Source organism: Macaca nemestrina, chromosome 3, assembly GCF_043159975.1.
Source record: "Macaca nemestrina isolate mMacNem1 chromosome 3, mMacNem.hap1, whole genome shotgun sequence".
Taxonomy (NCBI): domain Eukaryota; kingdom Metazoa; phylum Chordata; class Mammalia; order Primates; family Cercopithecidae; genus Macaca; species Macaca nemestrina.
Window position 1 is genome coordinate 73,864,976 of NC_092127.1, and position 27,161 is coordinate 73,892,136.

At 32.1% G+C, this 27,161-nt stretch overlaps 1 long non-coding RNA gene across 2 annotated transcripts in view; it reads right to left on the minus strand.

Annotated features, from left to right (window-relative positions):
* Window positions 1-1,166: 1,166 nt before the first annotated feature.
* Window positions 1,167-27,161, minus strand: part of LOC105486208 (uncharacterized) — a 67,463-nt gene continuing 41,468 nt past the window's right edge. For both annotated transcript variants that reach the window (XR_011620541.1, XR_011620540.1), the window contains 2 exons: window positions 3,351-3,404; window positions 1,167-2,009 (listed from right to left, as the gene is read on the minus strand). This is a non-coding gene — a long non-coding RNA (uncharacterized lncRNA). The remainder of the gene's footprint in view (window positions 2,010-3,350; window positions 3,405-27,161) is intronic.

A 27,161-nucleotide genomic window follows, 5' to 3' on the forward strand; every position in this document is an offset into this window, starting at 1 on the left:
AATGTTTGGAAAACAGTTTCACTGGCAGATGTTTTTGCATTTTCCTAAATGTTTCTGTCTCTATCAAATGTTGAACATTTTCTATGGTTTATGCTCAAACACGTTAATCATTCCCAGTCTTTCAAGATGCTTACCTGACAACATTAACATATAAATGTACAGTGATCACTATGCTATTTGGATTTCCTTACACTTAATACACTTGAAAAAAATCAGTTTTGTCTTCATTACTTAGTGTGATGCCTTGTTCAAAAAATAAATTTGTCATGAATTTGCTAGCCTTGAAAATTAAGTATTAATTGAGATTGGACAATTAGAAATTATCTCAGAAAAGTATCATTTAACAAGCAATTCCTTTAAACTTGTAATTTCATAAAGGATGTTATTGGGCTATAAGATTGTCTATTCCAATGGCATAAGTTGCCATCATTTCTATTTCCAAGATCAGTAAATACATATTAAATATTACTTTTCACATTTGATTTTAAATTACCTTACAGCTAAGTATTAACTATTTAGCAGCTAAATACCCAGCAAATGACTTCTCTATACTTTTTTTATTTTGGTGTTTCATTTCTATAACCATTGAAATTTCAATATCTATAGAAAACGAGATGGGTATACACTAACAAGTTAATTTTATTAGATATAACTAGTTCTGGTGAAAGTCTATGATAAAGATTATTGATAGTTTTTATAAAATAAGACTGGAAATTAAATTCAATTTATTCTGGTTACTTACGTGATAGAATACTGAATTGTGTGGCGGTATTTTGACCCAGAAAAAAAGTTAAGCCGAAAAAGTTAAATGTTAGTTGATGTTGAAAGATTGCTACATAACCTTAATCTAAAGTCCATTCTGTATGACAGAATTATCTTAAACACCATTATTTTTAGTGTAAAATGACTTAATATTAGAAATGTTGAAGAAATCCTATATAGTTACATTTATGTAAAGTAAATGTTTCTCAAAATAGTTCAGACACAAACTGATCTAGATGTTTCCAAAAGAATCTCAGTCCTTGATGAGAAACAATTCACTCCATTGAATCTCCTACTGTTTTCTTTAGAAACACTTTAGTGTTTCTAAAAAAAATGAATGATCTCAAAGTATGAACATTTATAATTCTTTAAGTAGTTTCTTGTTTTATTCATTGACTTTGAGAAACAACAATTAACTTCACCTTTCCAGACTCCTAAGTCTAATTCTTTTACTCTAATTTTTATTTCACAGACCAATCTGTTCCAGCATCAAATTCTACTGACTGGACATTTAAAACATATACAAGCTTTCTTATCACTGCCATTTTACTACTTTGGTCTAAACCATTATATTTTCTCACCTAGATTCTTGCAATACTATGAAAAAAAAAAATGGTCCCCTGTTTCTCCTTTTTGGGAATCAAGCTGTTCTCAAATTAGCGACCAGAAGCTTTTTTAAAAAATAAAAATAAGATCGTGATACTTTTCTGTATTAAAACCTATAATTTACCCACATACTACCCAAATTAAAAGCTAACCACCTATAACATGCCTCACTATGTCCCATATGTTCTGTACCTCCCTAACCCTGAACTCCTTGACCTTATCCCCAACACCGCTCCCATCCCCAAGATTATTCTTCTCCCACCATATTGTCTGCTCCAGGAATCAACAAGGCATAATTTGTTCTGGGGCATTTGCTCTTCTTTTTGTCTCTACTGAGAAGCATTTGTCTTATATATGAAAAGGTATATGTATTAGTTAGGTTTCTTCAGAGAACCAACAGGATATACCTATAAGAGAAGACTTCTTATGGGAATTGACTCATACAGTTACACAGTTATGAAGGCCAAGAAGTCCAACAGTCTTCCTTCTGCACGTTGGATAAACACGAAAGTCTGTAGTGTGACTTTGGCTGAGTTCAAAAGCTTGAGGACCAGGGAGCAGAGAGTGCAAGTACGAATCTAATTTTAAAGACTTGAGAAAGAGGAATACTGATATCCAAGGGCAGGAGAAGATGAATGTTCCTGTGCAAAAAAGATAGCGAATTTACACTTTCTCCACGTTTTTATTTGGGCCCTCAACTGATTGGATTATGGCTACTTATATTGGTGAGGGTGATCTTCGCCACTCTACAGATTCAAATGTTAATCTTTTCTAGAAACATCCACATGGATGAACACATACGTGCACGCGCTTGCACACACACTCTCTCTCACACACACACACACAGAGAAATAACGTTTTACCAGCTATCTGGGCATCTCTTGGCTGAGTCAAGATACATATAAAATGAGCCATCACAGTGTACTTCCTCACCTCTTCCAAGTCTTTGCTCAGGTATCGCTGTCTCAGTGACTCTTCTATTTAAAATTGCCTCACCATACACTATATATTCACTTTGCCCCTCTATTTTATTTGTCCCTTTCATTATAATACCTCCTAAAATATTATATAATTGTGTTTTTTTTTGTCTGTCTCCCTCCCAATATAATGTAAACTTTTCCTTGTATTCTCCTGTATTCCCAGATCCCTAGAAAAGTATGTCTCCTAGTAGACACTCAGTGGATATTTGCTGAATAAAATATAGCTAACAAGTTAAAAAAAAAAAAAAGTTGAATAAAACTTAACCAAGGTTTAAAAATAGACGAAATGCTTTAGAAAAAGATTTTCATATATGCATACATGCTAAATCTGCAGATTTTTTAAGGATTAGAAGAGATAAAATAGCATGCTAAATACAAAGCATAGAAAATAAAAACCTCAATTTTTTTTTTTTTTTACAAAATATAATGCTTTTGAAATAAATATCAATATTGTTTTCTAACTTCAATTGAAGACAGAGGAAGCTAAGAAGCCTTCAGTATCACTGAATGTCAGGACCAGCTCCTGGTCTTGAATGCATTCTAGGGAAGCATGCACTATTACACGTGCATTGTTGCTGTTTAACACTAAAAAAAAAAAAAAAAAAAAAAAAATACAAAGCCGGTGATTAGCTGAGCAAGAGGTATCTTCCTGCCTTTACTCTTAAGTGTCATCTTGTATCTCAACCTGAATTACACCACAAAACAAAAATGCCTTCAGCATGCAATGTGTATGAAACCCAATGCAGGAAACATTCCTCAAATAAGGAACCCATATAGAGCCTTAGATCTCTGAAAACACCCAGAAATGAGGCCAATTGACTATATACAACAAATACCACAGTCAAATCCTCAAGGCATAAAGAGACTATAAAAACAAAAAGCCCCATCCGAATGACGGCAATATTTTTAAAAAAGGAAAAGAAAATAAATACCAGTCCCCTCAGATGAAAAGAAATCAGTGTAAGAACTTCAGCAATTCAAAACCCCAGGATGGTTTCTTACCTTCAGAGGCTCCCACTAGCTCCTCCGTAATAAATCGCAATCAGATTGAGGCAACTGAAATGACAGATATGGAATTCAGAACCTAGATGGTAAGGAAGCTCAAAGAGATTGACCACATGCTCACCCATAAAGCAAGTCTCAATTAATTTTAAAAAATCAAAATCATACTAACTATACTCCTGAACCAAAGTGAAATAAAAAGAGAAATCAATATCAGGACAATCTCTCAAAACTACACAATTATATGGAAACTAAACAACTTGTTGCCAAATGACTTTTGGGTACATAATGAAATTAAAACAGAAATCACAAAATTATTTGAGATAAAAGAAAACAGAAACACAACATGCCAAAATTTCTGGAAAGCAGCAAAAAAAAGTGTTAAGGGGAGAGTTTATAGTGCTATATACCATTTCAAGAAGTTAGAAGATCCTATATCAAGAAATTAGAATGCCTATATCAAGAAGTTAGAAGATCCCAAATTAACAATCTTACATTGCACCTAGAGGAACTAGAAAAAGAAGAAAAAACCAAATCCAAATCTAGCAAAAGAAAGGAAATAACTAAAATCAGAAAGGAAATAAATAAATTGAGACAAAAATTCATACAAAGGATCAATGAACAGAAGTTGGTAATTTGAAAGAATAAAAATATTGATAGAATACTAGCTGTGTTAATAAAAAAAAGAGACAGTCTAAATAAGCACAATTACAAATGACAAAAATGACATGTGACATTACATCTGATCACACAGACACGCGTAAGAGCCTCAGTCACTACCACGGACACCTCTAGGCATATAAACTAGAATCTAGGGAAAATGGATAAATTACTGGAAATACACAATCTCCTAAGATTGAATCAGGAAGAAATCAAAAGCATGAATAGACCAATATCGAGCTCTAAAATTGAACTAGTAATAAAAAGCCTCCAACCAAAAAAAGCCCTGGACCAGACAGATTCAGAGCTGAGTTCTACCAGACATGCAAAGAATTGGTGCCAACTTCACTGAAACAGTTTCAAAAAATCAGGGAGGAAGAACTCCTCCTTAATTCATTCTACAAAGGAAGCATCAATCCTGGTACCAAATCTGGCAAAGATACAATCAAAAAGAAAACTACAGGCCAAGTCTCTGATGAACATAAACACGTAAATCCTCAACAAAATATTAGCAAACCAAATCCAGCAGCACATCAATAAATTAATCTACCATGATCAAGTAGGCTTTATTCTTAGGATTCAACACTGGTTTAACATACACAAATCAAAAACTGTGATTCACTACATAAATAGAATTAGAAACAAAAACCACATGATTATCTCCATAGACACACACACACACACATTCCACTGTGATTAAAAAAAAACAAAAAAATCAAAAAAAAAAAAAAAAACACCTTCAACAAACTAGGCACTGAAGGAACATACTTCAAAATAATAAGACCCATCAATGACAAACCCATAGCTAACAACACAAGAGTAGGCAAAAGCTGGAAGTATTCCCCTTAAGATCAGGAACAAGACAAGGATAATTACCTTCACCAGTCTTATTCAACATAGTACTAAAAGTCCTAAGTACTCTTGCTTGATTGTTCTGATTAGAGAAAGAAATAAAAGGCATTCAAATAGAAAAATAAGTCAAATTATATCTCTTTGCTGGTGATATGATCCTATACATGGAAAATCCTAAAGACTCAACCAAAGGGCTCCTAGACCTAATAAACCACTTCGGTAAAGTTTCAGAATACAGAATAAATCTGCAAAAATCAATACCATTTCTGTTCACCAATATTGTTGAAGCTGAGAATCAAACCAAGAATGCAACCCCATTTATAATAGTCACAGAAAAATAAAATAACTAGAAATATATCTAACCAAAGTGTTGAAAGACCTTTACAAAGAGAACCACAGAACACTGCTGAAAGAAATCATAGATGATTCAATGATATTCCTATCAAACTACCAATATCATTTTTCACAGAATTAGAAATAACTATTCTAAAATTCATATGAAAATGAAAAAGAGCTTGAATTGTCAAAATGACTCTCAGCAGAAAGAACAAAGCTGAAGGCATCACATGACCTGACTTCAAATTATAGTACAAGTCTAGATTAATTAAAACAGTATGGTACTGGTACAAAAATAGACATATAGACCAATGGAACAGAGTAGAGAACCCAGATATAAAGCCACACTCCTAAAACCACCTGATCTTCAACAACATTCAGCAGAATAAGCAATAGGTAAAATAATTCTTATTTGATAAATGATGCTGGGATAGTTGACTAGCCATGTGCAGAAGAATGAAAATGGACCTCTACTATTCACTATGTTCAAAAATTAATTCATGATGTGCTACAGAATAAAATGAAAGACTTCCTAGTATAAAAATCATAGAAGAAACCTAAGAAATACTATTCTGGATATCAACCTTGGGCGAGTCTGTCAATAATGGATAAAGAGCAATATGTCTACTCTGTTTATATAAAGGAGACAAGAACTAACTATCTCCTCATCCTTCAAAAGAAAGAAAAAATAATGTACTTCTTTGTGATTAATGAAAAGGAACCTAGGTTCTCAGCCTAACATTTTGAAATGTAAATACAATTTTTCAATGCTCAAATAAATCCCAGATATCTGAGGCTTTTAAACCCGAACATTCTTCTGTTTCCAACACCTGTGTCTTAATCTAATAACCTAGCTCACTGTGTAACCATTTGGCCTTCTTGTGTCAAAATAATTAAATAGACACGTAACTACAGATCTAATTATCATGGTATATACATAGTAAAATATTCCTGGGGAAGTAAAAGCAAATATCCCTTATCATTATGTTGTATACAATTTCATGGCTCACAAAACCAGGGCATTTTTTTCTAGGGCATTGCATAATCCAGCAAGTTTTCTTCCCCCATATTGATTCCAGGACTTATGCTACTCTAGTACCCTGCTCCAGGTGATGCTTCTTGAGTTTAAATGCCTGAAAACAAAAGGCAAGGGCCATCATTCTCAGATTACCATCAAACTGATCTGTTACCCATTGTAGGTTGAGGGAACAAGATTTTTTTTCAGCTCCTAGCCATTATCCCAACTCCAGTTCTACTCTCTTACTTTCTAGTATTTCTTGCAGCTTATGAAAAATTGAATGTCTTTCAGGAAGAAATTAGCTTATAAATATGTGTATTCTTCAACTCCTGTGTTTGATGTAAGCTATTTGTTTTTAATGTTTTAGTTGTGATTATAAAATTTCAAAACACCCTTTTTTTCTAAAAAGGCAGATTCTGCAATTGAAAGCATTGGAATTCTACACCATTAATTGTTATTATGATTTTTTTAAATGTGTCTATTAAGAAAGAAAAGCAGACTAATTTAATTATTATCTCAAAATTTTATTCAACTTCAATTTCTTTAAATCTCTGTTTAATAATACTAAGAAAATATATGCAATGTAGGACTTAACTCCATCCTTAAAGTTAAATGTATTTGCTGAACAACATTTAAGAAATATTTATTAAGAAGTTACTGTGTGCAATACTTTTAGTAAATAAAACACAAAAATTACTGCCCTCATGAGAATTATAGTCTAGCTAAGAAAGACAGAAAATGAACAGCATAACTAAATAAAAATGTTATGTGATAGATAATAAGTGGAATGAAGAACAAAAAGTCAACAGAAGGGATGAAGATGGAGAATATGGAGAGCTTTTTTGTTTTTGTGTTTAACAAAGAATTGGGATGCTTATCAAAGACCTCACTGAAAGGGCCATGTGACCTGAAGGAAGAAAGGGAGAGAGATGTGTCCAGGTGACATATAGGTAAAGACATATCTACTCACATGTCAGTCCATTCAGATTGCTATATCAAAGTTTCATAAACTGGGTTGCTTATAAACTATAAACATGTATTTCTCACAGTTCTGGAGGCTGGGAAGTCCAAGATCAAGCACCAACACTAAATTATTCTGTGTCTTGGGAGGGCCACTTCCTCATAAATAGCAACTTCTCACTTGGTCTTCTCGTGGCAAAAGAGATGGGCTAACTCTTAGGGATCTTTTATAAGGATACAAATTCCAATCATGAGTGATCTGACTCCAAAAGGCCTCATTTCCAAATACCATTACCTTGGGAATTAAGCTTTCAACATATAAATATTAGAGTGACAAAAACATTCAGAGCCTAGCATCACATATCTAGGTGAAAGGAGTTGCTGCCAGTTATTGAATTTTCAAATAACACAGTAAGGATCTGTTGAAAAATTACCCAGGATAACAGGAGTTTAAATGTAACATTTCTCCAGTCCACCACTCAGTCCAAGTTCTCAGAGAGAAGGTGGCAAGAATTCTTGTCTTCTATGGCATAGGAAAGAGCAAGTGTGGTATGAGAAGAAGTAGACAAAATGAGAGAATAGGGATGGTGAAGAATTCATCACAGGAACAAGAATTTTCCCCAGCAATTTAATCCAAAGTAAAGAGCACAACCAGTTGTCCCAAAGCATACCAGGATCAGGAAAGATTCAGCAGACAGAACATCTGGCTATAACAAGCTGCTTAGAGTTAAACCCATTGTTCAAAATTAGTTGTTTATTAGACTTTTTAATAAGAGAAAATACAACTTGACAGACTCTTACTAGTTTTGGAGGAGAAGGTTAAGAGAGTATATAAGGTTTTGGAATCTGGACTCAGGTGGTTTAGTAATCTTCAAATAGTAAATAACAATAAAAAAATCTTGGATGGGGTTTTTAAAACTGCCATCATAGTATCTTTTGATTTTCAAAATATTTATAGTTTTTCTTAACGGTTCTTTCACATTGTGACATGACAAACAATATCAAAGGCACTTGATTTAAAAAGGAGGCCGGTCTCATGTTTTCATCTGAATCTTCATATAGACACAGCTAAGAGTTCTACCCGTGTAAGCCTCTTTATGCACAAATAATTGAGTAGAGTATAGCCATATAATTAATTTCTATGTGGAGCTTTCAATAATAGCACATTTGACTTTTTAAAGTCTCTATTATTTCATTGGCAGTACCTGTTGAGTTTGGTAAATTTTTATCTTCTGAAGGTTTTCAGAATACACTGAAGTTTTTAGCTTGCCAGAAAGTAAGATCAAGTTCCCTTAGGATTAAGTTAGGTGCCAGTCCAGTTTCATGGAAATTTTAATTTTTTTAAACATTGTCTTTACATGTAAAATGCAGCCGTGACTGTTTAATGTTGTTATAACTTTTGATTCAAGCAAATTTACTCTCAAATATAATACTTGGTATATACTAGTAATATAATTGATCATAGTTAAATGGAGGAGAAGGAAGACAGAACAGTTATATTGAATGCATGCAGACAACTATATTGCCAAAAAAGTTAAGGAAACTAAGTAAAATACTTGTTTTTGAAATCTGAAATGTTGGTAAGATCAGAAACCTAAAACACTCACGTTCATTGAGCACAGTGACTCATCAACAATGGAATAATAGGCTCTGTGGTTCCAGAGCAGTTATTCCTGTAGCCAGTTGTTATATCAATAATGGTTTGTTTTGTTTTTTCACTTTCTTCTAGGCCCAAATCACTTTTAGGCATGGAAAGGGGCAAAATGTTAAGAGGAAAATTTCAACATGATTGACTCAATTGTGCAAGAAAACCAGAAAGTTAACTTAATGATTAACTTCCCATTGAAGTTGAAGTTTCACTTGAATATTTCTTTTAGCTGCCTGCAGGTATGTAGCTTTGTAAAAGATTGGATTTGTAACCAGCTGTGAGTTTTCAAGACAAACGGTTAGGGCTAAATGAATTGACAAATACCTTTGGCCAGACAAGTTAATGTATGCGTCTGGGAAGACTGCCACATGTTTAATACATTGTTTTTCTCCATTACATTTTGCTTGTTTCATTGTACCTGACTTGTTTTCTTTGGAAAAGAAGAAAAAAAGGTACTTCTGAATTAGATGTAACAGACTAATAGAATTTTTGATGGTACATGACAAAGATACACCTTACAAGCCTCAAATCTAAACATGACATAAGCCCCATAATTTTTTTTCTAATGATTTTTTAAAATTATACTTTAAATTCTAGGGTACATGTGCACAAAGTGCAGGTTTGTTAAATATGTATACATGTACCATGTTGGTGTGCTGCACCCGTTAACTCTTCATTTACATTAGATATTTCTCTTAATGCTATCCCTCCCTCAGCCCTCCACCCCCCATCCCCTGACAGGCCCTAGTGTGTGATGTTCCCCACTCTGTGTCCAAGTGTTCTCATTGTTCAATTCCCACCTACGAGTGAGAATATACGGTGTCTGGTTTTCTGTCCTTGAGATAGTTTGCTCAGAATGATGGTCTCCAGCTTCATCCATGTCCCTACAAAGGACATGAACTCATAATTTTAAATGATTTCCATGCTATTACAATACTTTATGTAATATCATTTACAAATGTTTATGGTTATTTTTACATAACTCTATACAAAATAAGTATAGTAGCCATGTGTAGTAAAGCATAGTCATTGGTTTTCCAAAGTTTTGATAACCTATGTCCAAAGTTAATATTCCATTCCTCTCCCTAGCCATTTATTTGGACTAAATAAAATGGCAGAATTTTAAAACTGCTATTACTTCATAAATTATAAAACCCAGTGTATCTCTTCTACATATGGGGGATTAAGACCCAAGAGTTTGATTCACTCAAGGGCATACATGTAGTGTGTAGGAACATTAGCCTATGATTCCAGACCTTTAATCTTTTGTTACTACATCATATTAATATAATGTATCATGCCAATGTAATGGAAAGATCAAAATTTAAAAATGTGTCCAGGTACATTCACACAGAGTATTTTTAATCATATAATTTGAATTTTTAACAGCTTTATTAAAGTGTAATTGAAATATAAAAGTATATACATTTAATACATATAATTTGATGAGTTTGGCCACATGCATTCACCCATAAAACCATCACCACAATCACAGTAATAGACAGTAGTTTTCCTGTGTTATTGTTTTTTGTGGTAAGAATACTTAAAACGAGATTTAACATCTTAACAAAATTTTAAGTGCACAATACAATATTTTTAACTATAGGTGCTACGTTATAGAGTAGTTCTCTAATAATTGATGATCTTATGTAACTGAAACTCTATATCCATTGAGAAAAACTTATTTTCCTCTCCCACAACTCTTAACAACCACCATTCTACTTTCTGCTTCTATAAGTTTGAATATTTTATATACCTCATGCCAGTGGAATTATGTAGTATTGTATCCAGCTTGTTTCATGTAGATAATGTCCTTTCGGGTTCATCCACGTAACAAGTGGTAGGATTTTTTTCATTTCTAAGACTGAATAGTAGTTCATCCTATGTGCATACCACATTTTCTTTATCCATTTATCTGTTAATGGACATTTGGGCGTTTCCACATCTTCATTATTATAAATAACCCTGTAATGAACGTGGGAGTGAAAATACCTCTTTGAGGTCCTTATTTCGATTCTTTTGAGTACATAACTCAAAATGAGATTGCTGGATCATATAGTATTTCTATTTTTTATTTTTTGAGGAACCTCCATACTAGTTTCGATAGTCACCAACAGTGGTACAAGGGTTTCAATTTCTCCACATCCTCTCTGACGCTTGTTATCTTATGGGTTTTATTTTGACAGTAACATCCTTACAGGTGTGAATTGATATCTTGTGGTTTTGATTTGCATTTTCCTGATTATTAGTGATGTTGAGGTGTTGAGCACCTCTTTATATTCTTGCTAATAATTTGTATGTCTTCTTTAAATAAATACTGAATCCTTTTGTCCATTTTAATTGTTTTACTTGCTTTTTTGCTATTGAGATTTAAAATGACTTAAGTATTTCGGATATTAATCCCTTATCCGCTATATGGTTTGCAAATATTTTCTCTCATTCTTAATATTGCCTTTTTACACTGATGATTGTTTTCTTCACTATGAAGAAGCTTTTTAGTTTTGTATAGTACAACATGTCTAATTTTGCTGTTTTGCTAGTACTTTTGCTGTCATATTCAATAAATTATTTCCAAGTACAAAGTCATAAAGCTTTTATTCTGTTTTCTTCCATGATTTTTCTAATTTCTAGTCTTACATCTAAATTTTTAATCCACTTTGAGTTGACTTTTGTGAATGGTTAAGGTAAGGATTCAATTACATTCTTTAACATGCAGATATACAGTTTTCTCAACACTATTAGTTGAGCAGACTGTGTTTTGCTTATTTTGTATTCTTGACATCCATGGTAAAAATCAATTGACCATATAGGTATGTGTTTATTTCACAACCTCTATTTTCATATATATAAAACAGGTATATACATCTGTTTTATGTCAGTACAATACTATATTAATTGTTATAGTTTTGTAATAGATTTTAAAGTCAGGAAGGATGATGTCCCACCTTTGTTCTGCTTGTTCAAGATTGCTTTGGCTATTCCAGGTCTTTTATGTGTCCGTATGAATTTTAGAAAAATTTTTGATTCCTGTAAAAAATGCCATTGGGAGTTTGATAAGTGTTGCATTAAATCTGTAGATTGCTTTGAGTAGTATGAACATTTTAACAATATTAAGTGTTCCAATCATGAGCATAGGATGTATTTCATCTACTTTTAAAATTTTATTTAATTCTTTGCATTGATGTAGTATAGTTTTCAGGGTACAAATCTTTCACCTTCTTGGTGAAGTTTAGCTTTAGGTTTTTTTGGGTTTTTTTTTTTGTCCTATTGTAAATTAGATTATTTGTATATTCTTCTTTTGAGATATCTCATTGCTAGTGTGAAAAAACACAACTGATTTTTTAATGTTGATTCTGTATTCCACCATTTTACTGAATTTATGAGTTCTAACAGGGTTTTTGTTTGTTTTTTTTTTTTTAATGGAGTCTTTAGGATTTTCTATATATAAGCTTATGTCATTTGCAGAGATAATTTTACTTCTTCTTTTCCAGTTTGGGTGTCTTTTATTTGTTTTCCTGCCCAATTACTCTGGGTAGAAGTTACACTTCCTTGTTGAGTAGAAATGGGGAACGTTGACATGCCTGCCTTATTCCTGATCTTAAAAAAAGCTTTCAACTTTTTGTTATAAGTGTGATGTTAGCTGTGTTTGTCACATACGGCCTTCACTATGTTGAGGTAAATTCTTTCTATACCGTCATGTGTCACTTAACCACGGGGATATGTTCTGACAAATACCTCCTTAGGCATTCATCATTGTGTAAATATCATAGAATGCACTTACACAAACCTGGTTAATATAGCCTAATACAAAACTGGGTTATATAATATAGTCTACTGTGCCTAGGCTACAAATCTTTACAGCATATTACTCTACTGAATACTGTGTGCAATTATAACACCATAGTAAGTATTCACATATCTAAACATATTTAGACACAGAAGAAGTAAAAATATGGTATTATAAACTTATGGGACCACTATCCTATAGGCAGCCTATTGACCAAAACTTCATTTTATGACAGCATGTCTGTATCTAGTGTTTTGAGAAGTTGAGAGTATTTGTTTTGTTTTTATTACAAAAGAGTGTCGAATATTCTCCAATGTTTTGAGATGATCACATGATCTTTTATTCTGTGAATGTGGTGTATCACATGAATTGGTTTGCATATGTTGAATCACCTTTGCATCCCATAGATCAAACCCACTTGGTTACAGTATATGATCTTTTTAAGGTGCTGATAAACTCAGTTTGCTTGTATTTTTTCGAGATTTTTGTATTTATGTTAATCAAGAATGCTGGTCTGTAGTGTTTTTGTTGTTGTTGTTGTTGTGTTTTACTATTCTAGAGTGTTTTTCTGTCTTTGGTAGTAATGCTAACCCTTGCGACCTATAAAATTAGTTTGGAAAAGTGCCCTTTTCTTCATTTTTTATGAGTCTTTAAGAAGGATTGCTTGTTAATTCTTCTTTAAAGGTTTAATTAAATTCTCCAGTGAGGCCACCTGCTCCTGGGCTTTTCACTGTTGGAAAATGTTGGATTATTGATTCAATCTCTGTATTCATTTTTGATCTGTTCAAGTTTTCTATTTCTTCATGATTCGGTTTTGGTAGGTTGTATGTTTCTAGGAGTTTATCCATACCTTCTAGGTTATCCAATTTGTTAGCATATAATTGTCAATAATAATATATGTCTAATGTACATCATATTGTTCATATTATATATAATATATATTAAAATTATGAATAATTATACTCTTTTTATGATTTTTCTTATTACCGGTATCAGTTACAGTATCTCTTCTTTCATATCTGATTATATTTCTGCCTTCTCTCCTTTTTCCTTAGTAAAGCTGGCTAAGGTTTTGTCAGTTATGTTTATCTTTTCAAAAAAACCTACTCTGAGATTCATTTATTTTTTTATTTTCTACTTGGTTTATTTTTGCTCTAAACTTTGTTATTTTATTTCTACTGCTAACTATGGTTTATTTGTTCTTTCCGTATTTTATGAGGTACAAAGTTAGGTTGTTTACTTGAGACCTTTCTTCTCTTTCCTGTGGCTTTTGCTGCTTCCCTTAAGTTCTGTAATATTGTGTTTTTTATTTTTATTTGTCTTGAGGTTTTTTCTTTCAACTTTTCTTTTGATGTCTTTTTTGATTCATGGTTGTCCAAGAGTGTATTGTTTGATTTCTACCTATTTGTGAATTTTCCTGTTTCTTAGGTTAGTCAATTCTATTTTTATTTTATTATGGTCAGAAAATATATGTAGTGTAGTTTCAGTCTTCTTAAATTTTTTGTGACATTTTTGTGAACTAAAATGTGACCTATCCTCATGAAATATTCAAGAGTTTGAGAAGAATGTGTATTTTACTGCTATTTGGATGAAATGTTCTGTATAGGTCTATTAGGTCCATTGGTCTATAGTTTTATTCAACTTCTCTGTTTACTGATCTTCTGTCTTGATATTATTTCCAGTATTGAAAGTGGGATATGAAAGTCTGCTACAACAGTGTAATATAATAGAAGTCAGTAACTTCTATTATATTGCTGTTTATTCCCCCTTTCAATTCTGTGCATGTTTGCTTTGTAGGTGCTCTGATGTTGAGTGCATACACATCTGCAATTGTTATATCTTTCTAGTGAACTGACAATTTTATCTTTACATAATGTACTGATTTGTCTCGTGATAATTTTTTTACTTCAAGTTTTTTTTTTTTTTTTTTCCAGATATAAGTACTGAATAGCCAACCCTACAATGTTTGGTTATGAGCTGCAGGGAGTATTTTTTTCCCACCCCTTCACTTTCAACATATATGTATCCTTAAATCTAAAATGAGTGTCCTGAAGCCCAGAGGTGGTTGGGTCTGGTATATTCTTCATTTTGCCAATCTATGTCTGGCTAACGTTATTGGTGTGAGCAATAAACTCCTTTGTTTCTGATCTGGCAGTCTTTTATTTTCTACCAGAATAAAATCTCAGACACATCATAGTTGGTATCAAGAAAGTGGTATTAAATTCTATTTTGTTTTTTAAAATATAATATTGAAAAACTTAATACACAAAAAAATGCATGTGCTTAAAATACTCAACAAGTTTGCCAAAATTATGAAGGTCTTTTATAAGAAGACAACATCCCAGCACACGTTGGACTAAAATTTAACAAAAGAGAACCTTCTTATAACTGAACGATATAATAGGAAAAAATTGAGAGAGAACAAAGACCTTTCTTTTTGCAACACTGGCAAAGGGATTGCTCTAAATCTATTCCAAATGAAATATTTAACATTCATATCAAGTTTTTAATGGTGATTTTTTTCTGTAACTAATTGCCTATTAGGTATATAACATATAATTTACAAACTTTGCTATAATTATATAATAAACTTAGTATGAGTTAAATAAATGTATACTTCTATACATTAAATTATATAATATAAATGTATAATGTATATATATACATACATGTAATGTCATGTGATGATCTCAATCCTGTTATTCAAATAGGTATTTCTATTATATCTGCTATTAAATCCCCAGATTAAGAACTTTTACAATATGCTCCACGTTTCATCGGAGGCCAATAAGGTTCATATATCTCTTTTTGAACACATTTTAGTCAAGATTCTGGTGCACTGAGTAGGCGAAACATTTAAGTAATACTTTTTACAAATGGAAAAGTTTGCCCTATTGTGATGTTCAACATATTTCAACACTGTGAAATGACAATTATAGACAAGTAACAACCAAAATATATCCATGTTATTCATGCTAAGTATTATCACAGTAATTACTATTTTAACAACTTTCCAAATTCTCATAGTTTATTTCATATTTGCAGTGGAGTTCAATGGCAGTTGATCTTTGGGAGACTCTACTTCATAGGGTCATTCAAAGATCAAGGCTTCTCTTTTTTATATGGCTTCTTTAGAAAACTGAAATCATTCACTAGATCCGTTGCATCTTGCCAGCAAGAGAGGAAGGCAACATAATTTGGGACATTATGTGAGAAATTTTATTGTCATAAGAATCAGGCTTGGAAGAGGTGTTTATCACTTAAACTGACATTGCTTTGGCCACAGCTTTGTCACACGTCTCCAAGTGACAGCTGGAGAAATGTCTAGCAGAGGGCCAAAGAGGAAGAGAACACAGCTATTATCCAACAATTGACCAGTCTCTGCAGGTTCTTGGAAAGCAGAGAGCAGAAAAATAGAAAATATTATGATAATAAATATGACAAGAAATTATAGTCTCATTTATGCTATTACCACTTGCCCCAACATTTTTTTCATTACAGTTTATCAAGTTTTGCCTCCTTTGATAACACTTTAATCTCCTATTTCTTATTTCTTTCTCTTCCAGATTCCACAAAACATATAGAATGGATCTTAAAATTGAACCTACTCATTTATCAGAGTCTATGCACTTAAAAAAGCAGTTTAAGCCTTCTCTCATTCACTCTGGTTCATATGATTACTCTGTGGTTTAGTGAGATAGACAAGAATCTAAGTTAGAACAAAATAGTACAAGGTAAATAATAGCTGTTTTAAAATCTGAGATTCATTGTCTTTATAATATCATGTTTATATAAAATGTATGTATGGAAACCAGAAGGTTATTTATAGTGACAAAAACAAAACTCTTAAAGTAATTCCACAAAGAAGCTTACTCTTATTTTTTGTTTGTTTTGTTCCAAAGCTACAACCAGCTCTTATGTTAAAGTCATGTGAAGGCTAAAGGAGTTTCATACATATTTATGCATTCATTTTCAAAATATATTTATTTTTGATTAAATTATAGAAAGAAATTGTTTGAAACACTGTATAATGAGAAGTATAGTAACAGTTATCATGTATGCAAACTAATTAAAAAATCAGTAATCTGTGGTTTTATTTTATTTTGACTTATCAATGAGGAAAACTTTTATATTTGAAATAATATACTTCTGGAAAAGTGATTTTAAAACTGCTTTACTTCTTTTACATTTATTTGTGATACAAAGTATGAAGTCATTTCAAGAAAATATAAATTTTAATGAAATTTGTGTTTCATATCATTTATTTTATGTAACAATGTGACTTTTAAAAGTAGCAGTTTGACAGATATATGGGGAAAGTATGTAGGACAGTAAATGTAGGAGACAGGAAATCTATAAGTAAGAGCAAAACAGGAAGTGGTAATATATATATAAGACTGTGCAAAACCACTAAGTGTCAACAGACCTCAAAGAGTGGGCAATTAACGTGCAAAAGGTAATTTTAAGATTTTTTTCATGTTTTCTTCTCTGATTATAAAATTCCGTTGTTCTAATTCTGGGAGATAAAATAATGAGAAGGACATCTGATTACAAAATTGCATTGTTTTAGTGAATAAATATATTAGTTGCACATAAGACAAAAAAGCTAAAATATTTTTATTATTGTTATTTTACAGGAACACTGACTTACATTAATAGCAACTTCAAATTTTCTGTGGTCCAGAGGAAGTCATTGCTTGTGGGATTCATTTATAGTCAGAAAAAATTAAACTTATCAGGTCTGCTTTATAGAAAATCAGATAAATGGACTTATTTCAAAAATATAAACTACAGCTGGTATTAAGGTTGAATACTGGATTCCTGAAAAAAGTTACACTTATTAACTTTTATTTTTCTATTAATACTATGGAACTATGTCTTTGGATATTATTACTATGTCTATCATAATAAATATCTATCTGTTTTTATAACTCTGCCTAAAAACGATACATAGGAAAGATCAATTCTGATATTTATAGCAAAAGCACATACAAACTTTGCTGGTTGGTTGGTTTTCAAGAAACAAGTTATTGGATTAAAAAGAGAAAGATACTCCTGTAAATGATCATGTGAATACTTTGTATTGACCAAAAGGGCCTTAATGTTCCTCTCGGCTTGAATAAACTTTACACAGGTTTCTTCCTCATTATAATCCCCTGATCTTCCTTAGAGCATTTACTTTGGAAAACTTGTAAATGTAAATTTGTCCTCTACTTATTTGAAAGATAGTACTTCTACCTCTCAGTCTTTATGGGAGAGTAAGAGCCACCTTTGATAAGCCCTAATTAGCAAACACAGAAGGCCTATTCATATTGACCATCCGGTATCCCTAATGTCCTCCTGTACTTTTCCATTAGCTCAACCATCCTTTAAATATCTTCCCATCTTTCGTTTCAGAAGAATTAAATTAAACCTCTCGCAGTCTTTATTCACATTACAATAGTCTTCAATAAAGTCTTCCTTGGTTGTTTAACTCTGGCTGGTACAGTTTTTCTTTGATAGTTCATGTAATATCCTAAAGAACAGTTAAATACTAATTTATTATTCTCAGATGTCCTTCTTGTTATTTTGTCTCCCAGAATTAAAATAGTCCAGCCCACCTCTTCAATAGTTCTTTTGTTAAAAAAACAGTAATTTGAGGAAAATAAAGACAACAATTTGTTTTTTTTTTTTAAAAAAAAACCTGTTCTAAAATATCACTGAGTAACATAAGTTGCCTTTGTATGTATTTTTGAGAATCCCATGCTACAAAAACTATTTAGTAAAGCTTCACTTTCAGCTCTTTACTAATAGATCTGTACTAAAGATCTCTAAGGAATGTTAACACTATGTATTAATAGCAGAAAAGCCATGCAAATGCAAAAAAAAAATAAAAATAAAACAAAAAAACAGAAAGGCAAAATGGTACATGCAAATATTGACTTCCATTAATACAAATTTATTTGATTCTGTCCCTTTCTCTCTCTCTCTCTCTCTCTCTTTGTGTGTGTGTGTGTGTGTGAGAGAGAGAGAGAGAGAGAGAGAGAAAGAGAGAGAAAGAAAGTCAAAGGAATTTGAGTGGAAGCCAATATTTTCATGTACCTCTTTACAACAACAGTTGCATATCTAGTTTTACAATGCAAATAAATAAATGGTTGCAAAATAGGCATAGTAATTCAGTAGTAGAATTTTTATTAGAAATAGAAGTGTCCTTAAGCAACAAAGAAGAGATAGAACTTTACGTAGTACCTGTAAATAAATACTCAAGGTGAGGCCAGGCGCGGTGGCTCACATCTGTAATCCCAGCACTTTGGGAGGTTGAGGTGGGTGGATCACGAGGTCAGGAGATCAAGGCCATCCTGGCTAACATGGTGAAATCCCGTCTCTACTAAAAATATAAAAAATTAGCCAGGCATGGTGGTGGGCGCCTGTAGTCCCAGCTACTCGGGAGACTGAGGCAGGAGAATGGCGTGAACCCACGAGCCGGAGCTTGCAGTGAGCTGAGATCGCGCCACTGCACTCCAGCCTGGGCGACAGAGCAAGACTCCGTCTCAAAAATAAATTAATATAAATAAATAAATAAATAAATAAATACCAAGGTGCGATAAAGTATAAGTGACCTGGCTGATTGTTTAAAATAGAGATAAAACTAATAACATCTGAAGAACTATCCAGCGTGCAATTTACTGGCGAGAATCCTGGAGCCACCCGACAGGACAAATGTAGCTGAGTCTTTTTTTTTTTTTCCAGTTTTACATCTACTTTCATTTTGAACAAATCTAAGAAAGTTTCTTCCTACCCTATACTTTTTATGTCTTTAGAAACACATGAGAAAGTAATATATGCCGTGAGGTACAAAAGCAAGGAAAAGTAAATGTTTTAGTATATTAAGCATTGACTTTGTTTAAAGTGTTTAAGGAGAAAATAAAATGAAGTAAAATAACTATAAAGTCAGTGGCTATTAAATTAGAAAATACTGAAACAGTTTTAACTCTTTGTATAGATGAATATTTTCTCACCTTTTCAAATGATAACAGTAATAGTTCATTGTACTGAGCCCCCAAGCATTGATTGCCAAGTGTTAAACTGATAAAGTGCTATTTCAAGATGACAGTAAAAAGGCAGAGAATGAGTATGCTATTAACAGTTGTTCTCTGGGGCAAACATCATTCTAAGCAAATTCAACCTAAATCAGAAAAATGTGCAACCACAGGAAAACCAGCAAGGAAACACACATATCAAGACACAGGGCTCCAACACTGTAGGGTAAAGGGAACAAATGAATTATGTCTATGAACAGCAGCATGGTAAAGGGAACAAATGAATTATGTCTATGAACAGCAGCATGGGTGGATCTCACAAGCATAATACTGAGACAAAAAAGCCAAACACAAAAGAGTGCATCTTGCTCTAAACAGGTATGCAGCCATACTTCCAGCAAAAACAGGTACAAGAATGTTCTTAGCAGCATAATATACAATAATCAAAATCCAGAAACCAAATGTTCATCAACATTAGAATGGATAAACAAATTGTACTATACCCTTGTAATGAAATATTGCACAATCATGCGAATGGACAAACTACTGCTAGGTAGGTTCAACATCATGGAATCTAAAATCATAATGTCAAGTGAAAGAACACAGAGTTCAAAGATAATATACTGCATGATTCCATTTATACATAGTTCAAACAGGTGGAATTATTCTATCATGCAATAAATCAGGACAGTGGATTACCTTTGTCAGAGAGTGACTCAAAGGGATGTGTAAGATCTTTGGAGTGCTAACATTGCTGTCCTTGATCTATGTACTGGTTACACATGTGGAATTACTTTATGAAAATTTGTTGATTTCTTTTCATTTTTTTTTTTTTGGTTTTAAGTTTAGTTAAAAAAGAATTTTAACCTTAAATATGTAACAACCCTCTCTTTTTAGTATAATCTTTTAACTTGTAAAGAGAGGTCTTTTTACAAAGCCAAACAAATTCAAAATTATTCAACCTGTACAATGTTAGTGGTGTAAGAAACATTATTGTTCATTTGTCCTCTGTAACTTTTTAAGTTAAATAAAAAATATATACAGACAAATCAATGGTTAGAATGTTTGTCTTAGAATTCATAAGAAACGAGAATTTTTAAGATCATTCCATTAGTAGCATATCTATATTTGAATAAAATTATTGAATACTACATTTAAAAATCCTATTTGTTTACTATTTATCTTGTGCTTTAAAGTGTAAAAGCATTTTACAAATAGTATCTAGTTTTTCTTCAGAACATCTCTAAGTCACATATCTAAGTAAGTGTTGGAGCACAGATGGCAATTATATTGTGTCTGATCCTAAATTCAATGCTATATGTGTACTAGACTACAAATTCCTGGAGCATGGGTTTGCCTCTTAATACCTTGTCTGACTCTAATATTTACTTAGTTGATAGTATGTATCTTCTAAAGGCCTACTAAAAAAATGAAAGTGTTAAGTGATGAAGAATTTGAGAAATTTAGATAAAATTTTTACATGATGATAGAAAGTTATAAGAGCTCTGATGTTTCTAAATGCAAGGGTTTTAATGGGCTTGGATGAGGAATAATTGACCTATCAGAAGTTGCATCATCAGTTACTAAATAATAAACATATAAAGTATTGAAGTTTACAAGACTCTGCTTAGGAAGAGTGTTGAGAACTCCGGTCAATAAACATTAGAGTAGATTAATTTTCACTTCATAAAGCATTAGTAGTCTCCAAAGTTATACATAATGTTCCTTTCCATTGAGTCCACTGATAAATGCAATGCCACTGAAAAATGTATTCTCTCTCTCTCTCCCTACATCTTTTACACACACACACACACACACACACACACACACACACACACGGACACGAGAGAGAGAGAGACAGAGAGAGAGACATAGTTCACTTAAAATGGTATGTGCAACTACTGACTTGCATTCATACAAATTTCTTTGACTCTCTCTCTCTCTCTCTCTCTCTACCTGTCTCAGAAAGAGAGGGGAGAGAATGCAAGTCAATTCATACAAATTGTCCCTTTGTCTCTCTCTCTACCCCCGGCCTTTCTGAGGCGGGGGCGGGGGGGGGGGGAGAGAGAGAGAGAAAAGGCGGGGGGTGGGGAGAGAGAGAGAGAGAGAGAGAGAGAGTCAAAGGAATCTGAGTAGAAGCCAATATGTTCATGTACCTCTTTACAGCAAAATGTTCATATCTAGTTTTACAATGTAAAGAAAAAAATGGGTGCAAATAACATACAAAAAAAGAGCACCCCTTAAACCTGTTATTTTACTTAGGTAATCAAGTTACTCATCAACACTTTTCTGAAATCAGATTGCTTTAAAGATGTAAATAACTGTATAACTGCACTTCTAGGAGCATGGACCATAAATTTTGCATTTAAAAATATGTAGTCTTAAAACCTTTTATAAAAGCATTTGTGAAAAAACAATGTAGAAACTATATTAGTTATTCGCATTTAAAAATTAGCTAAAATTTCAGAGGGAATTAATGAGTAATGATGGATGAGATACAATGTCTTGAGACATCATTTTCTTACCATTCAAAGTACAGTTCATCTATTCAACTTCACCAGCATCATGAATACCAGGATATCATGACCACCAGCTGTCAGGTTATTCCATCTGCACTGACAGCACCTGGCTTCATGGAAATAGATTTTGAATATGTTCTTGAGGTGAACTTCATTTTGCAGAATCTGTATTCTGTATTTTTGAATCTGCAAGTGTAATTTTGACACAACCCTTCAAGACTGAACATCTCTCTACATATATGAAATGAACAGTAAACGTTCTGAGTTCTTTTGCTTTTTCTAAAATATATAAACAACATATAATTGGAATCTATACCTTAGAATAAAGATATATCTAGTGAGGCAATGTCACATGCTAGTTTATTTTCATGTGTTTATTTTCAGTTTTGCTTTAGTCAAGAGATTTCAATAAGCATTCCAATTTAAAATATATGATAAGCAGCCCTTGATAAAACTTACTTTATCTTCCCGCTAAAACACATGAAAACAATCAAAATGCAATGATTCAAAAATTGTGAGTGGTTTTCTGTTAGTGGATGTATATCAGGAACAATATTTGGCTTTAGTGTCAGAGTGTGTTAATTTGAATCACCAAAGAAAATATTTGCAGGACACAATTATGAATGTTCTTGTTAACAGAATTGTGTAGGGCTATACTGCAGTTCCAGGCAGAGGATAAAATAATCTTGAAATATTTTTTTCTAAAGAAAGAATTAGTTTTATTCCATCATTTTGATGACTACTCTCTGCATTTCTTTGCTGTTGCTACAGCATAGTGATAGCCAGTGTGGCCCTGAACATATCAATAATAAGTATCACTGTTTGAGATTTTATATAACTAGTGGAAATCTTTTCTTTTTTCCTCTCTAGACTACATGTTTAAACTGTCACAAACAGTTTGGGAAATTATGCTTTCCTCCAATTCTGATTGAAAATTCCAAGAGGCTATTAGATGTCAAATGAAGGCAAAGACATTTATTTATTCTGAGGCCGGTCAGGGTTCATAAATAATAACTGAAAAATGCAAATCAGTAAAAACAGAGTTGGAAAAAAATTATAAAATGGGATTTGTCTTGAAATGTGTGTGTATCTATATTGGCCTCAGCACCATTTGCTGGGTGTACACTACCGTGTTCACAATGCAGGTTTTGGTGGTTGTACAACTGTATTCAAATTTTGAGTCTAACTTGGTGAGAAACTTAGATTTGCAAATTCTCAATTTTATTATCTATAAAAAGAAAATATTTTCAATTTCTTCTGTATATGAAATAAATTGAGTATAGAGAAATAAATTAGAAAATTAGTATAAAACGTTTAGGAGAATGGACATAGTAAGCACACCATAAATGTTAACAACTATTATTAGTAGTAGTGATAATAAGATCATGGAAAAAGTTTCACTTGAAATACTGCAATTTGCTTATGGTTTAAAAGAAATTTTTGTTTATAATTTTATAATAATTTTATATCAAATGGCTTTTTTCTGTGTCTTCTATTTTTCTCAATCTCTTGACTCCAGTTTTTCATTAAGAAATAATGTTTAAGCCAACTGTGTTTAAACATGTATATGCATGTTTATACCAAATAATATAAAATGAATTTTTTTACTTGATCAAAATTTTAAAGCATAAAATATAAAGTGAACATAACTTTTCACTTTCTCTGGAATTTGGCAGTGGTGGGTTATAAATTCTCAAAGAAAAAGACTGGCTCCAAACAAATGTAAATTTGTTCAGTTTGAGTCTTCTCCCAAGCATCATAAATTCAGCGTCTTCAAGTTTTTTGCAGCAGATACAGTTTTTCATTTTCTCTAAGATGGGTTACCTTACATCTCTTAAAAAGAAGCATAATAGCAATCCCTAGGAACTAAGCATATGGAAAATGATTCTTCCTATAGGCCAATATGAGAAGGAAGTCAGAAGAGCCTGAAAAGTAGACAAAAGGGTAGTTTTTCATATCTTTAAGCCTGGGGGGGAGACTACTGTATTATTTTTATTTTGTTTAAATAGCAGAATTACGCCTTTTGAAATGACACTTGAAATAAATATGAGATATTTAAAGTTCTGATATACTTGGTTAATACACTAATAGCAAAGGACATTGCTCACATTTCTCTTCTACTGTTCAAAAAGTGCTCAGATATCTTTCACATGAATTTCTTTTGAAGCATTAAGAAAACTATCATCACTTCATCATAAATCTGTCTTCAAGGAAGACAGGAATTCAGAATTACCTGCTTTGTCACTCTTTTATCTTTGCAAAATATCATCCTTTACAAGAATACTACTACTTATACTTTATTTAAAAAATAACTTGCACGCATATCATTATCTCTATAAAAAGAAAAAACAGAAAGATCTAGCAAAGCTGAAGTAATATTTTCTAATATGCCTTTTAATTAAATATTATTCAGTAAACAAAATAATCTTAAAATAGGTAATGAATTCTATTTAAAGTGACAATTAATAATATTGAAAGATAGTTCTCCATTGTACAATGAGTCTTGAACAAAAAAGGCCTGAGTTGGATCTTGGTTCTAATATTTACTGTTACAGTGGGACTGTTACTCAAATTCCTTGAACTACATTTGTCTCATAAGTAAAAGAGGATTTTTTCTGTTTTACTGATGTCTCTGAATTTCTCTGAAGTATTTTTTAAGAGTTAAATTATAAAACATATGAAAATTACATTGTAGGTGGTCAATAAATTATAGCTATAATCTAGAGTTCTACAATTGCAAGTTTAGATCATAAATAGCTTTAATGCCCTTTTAAACAAACAAAATGCATTCTTATTGAATGTCAATGCTCCTTAAAAGGTAAATTATAAAACTATTTTTATACCATTACAGTTATACTTGTTACCGAAAAGAGAATGTTTCTGTTTTGTTAAGTCCCTTTTGCCATTTAGATACAATAACTTTATACATGCTTTACTATTATTTCTATAATATAGTGCTTCAGTATGCACCTAATTTCTGCCTGAGAGATTGCAACACAAAAACGTGACATTTTGATATGAGTTTTTTTTAAATTTTCTTTTGCCTCAATTATTCCCAGATCCCAAGTTAAATGAGTAAGAACAAATATTTACTCTGAAAGTCACTAGAAAACCATTCAATGATTTTGTTATCAGGATAATACTGGTTCTTTAGAATGATGAGTTAGAGAGGAAGCCCTACTTCTCAATTATATGCAATACTTTGGATTGGTACAGATTCTTCTGCATGGTTCTTGAAGAATTCAGCTGTGAATTCATCTGGTCTTGGGCTTTTTGTTGTTGCTGTTGGGTGATTTTTTTTTTTTAAATTACCAACTAAGTCTTACTACTTGTTATTGGTCTGTTCAGCAGTCTATTTCTTCCTGGTTTGGTATTGGGAGGTTTTAAGTTTAAGAAATTTATTCATCTCCTCTAGGTGTTCTAGAGTGTGCATGTAGAGGTACTCATAATAGTTTCTGATGATCTTTTGTATTTCTGTGGTATCAGTCATGATTTCATTTCATCATTTCTGATTTTGCTTCCTTGAATTTTCTCCCTTTTTTGGTTAATCTAACTTGTGGTCTATCAGTTTTATTTATCTTTTGTGTTTTTTTATCTCAATCTCATTTTGTTCTGCTCTGATCTTTGTTATTTTTTCTGCTAGCTTTGATTTGGGCTGGTTCTTGATTTTCCAGTTTCTTGAGGTATAATGTTAAGTAAGTTGAGATTTTCCGAACTTTTTTATGTAGGTATTTAATGCTATAAACTTTCCTGTTATCTATGCTTTTGCTGTATCACAGAGTTTTTTTTTTTTTTTTTTTCACATTTCATTTCTATTTTCATTTGTTTCAAAACACTTTTTTTTTTTAAATTTCAGACTTGATTTTTGTTGTATACCCAAAGATAATTCAGGAGCAAGTTGTTTAGTTTTCAGGTATTTGTGTAGTTTTGAGAGTTCCACTTGGTTTTGATTTCTAACTTTATCCCACTGTGGTCTTAGAATATACTCGACATGATTTTGATTTTTTAAAATTTATTGAAACATGGTTTGTGAAACATGATTTGTGACCAAGCATATGATCTATTTTGGATAACAGTTCATGCAATAAAAATATATAATATATTATATTATATATTAAAAACCACTATATTATATGTAATATATATTATATAACCACTATATTATATATAACCATTATATTATATGTATTATATATATTATATATATAGTGGTTGTTAGATAGCATGCTCTGTTAATGTTTATTAAGTCTATTTGGTCTAGAGTCCACTTTAAGTCCATTTTAAGTCTAGAATTTATTTACTGATTTTCTGCCTCAATTATGTGTAATGCTGCAGGAGGATAGGGGTGTTAGTGTCCCCATTATTATTGTATTACTGTCTATTTACTTTCTTATTTCTATTGCATTTGTTTGATAAATTTAGGTACTCTGTTGTTGGATGAATATGTATTTAGAATGGCGGTATCTTCTTGCTGAATTGAACTCTCTATCATTATATAATGTCCTTTCTTATAATTTTTAACTGTAGTTGATTTAAAGTCTGTTTTATTTTTCCATTTGCATGCTATATCTTTTTCGGCCCTTTACTCTGAGCCTGTGGGTATATTTCTCCATTAGGTGGGTGTCTTGTAGAGAGCAAATGGTTTTATCTTTTTTTTTTTTTTTTTCCACAATTTGCCAACATACTTCCTCTAAATGGGGCATTTAGGCCATTTAGTTTAAGGTTATTATTAACCTGTGAGGTTTCATTCTTGTCATAATGTTGTTAGCTAGTTGCTTTGTAATCTAAATCATGTCATTGCTTTATAGGATCTGAAGCATTTTATACGTGTCTACTTTTATGATGGCAAGTATCATCCTTTTGTCTCCATGTTTAGAACTCCTTTGAGAATTTTTTCATAGTGCCAGCCTAGTGGTGATAAATTCCCTTGGCATTTGGTTATCTAGAAGAGATTTCCTTTCTGCTTCATTGGTAAACTTTAGTTTGGCAGGATATAAAATTGTTGGCAACAT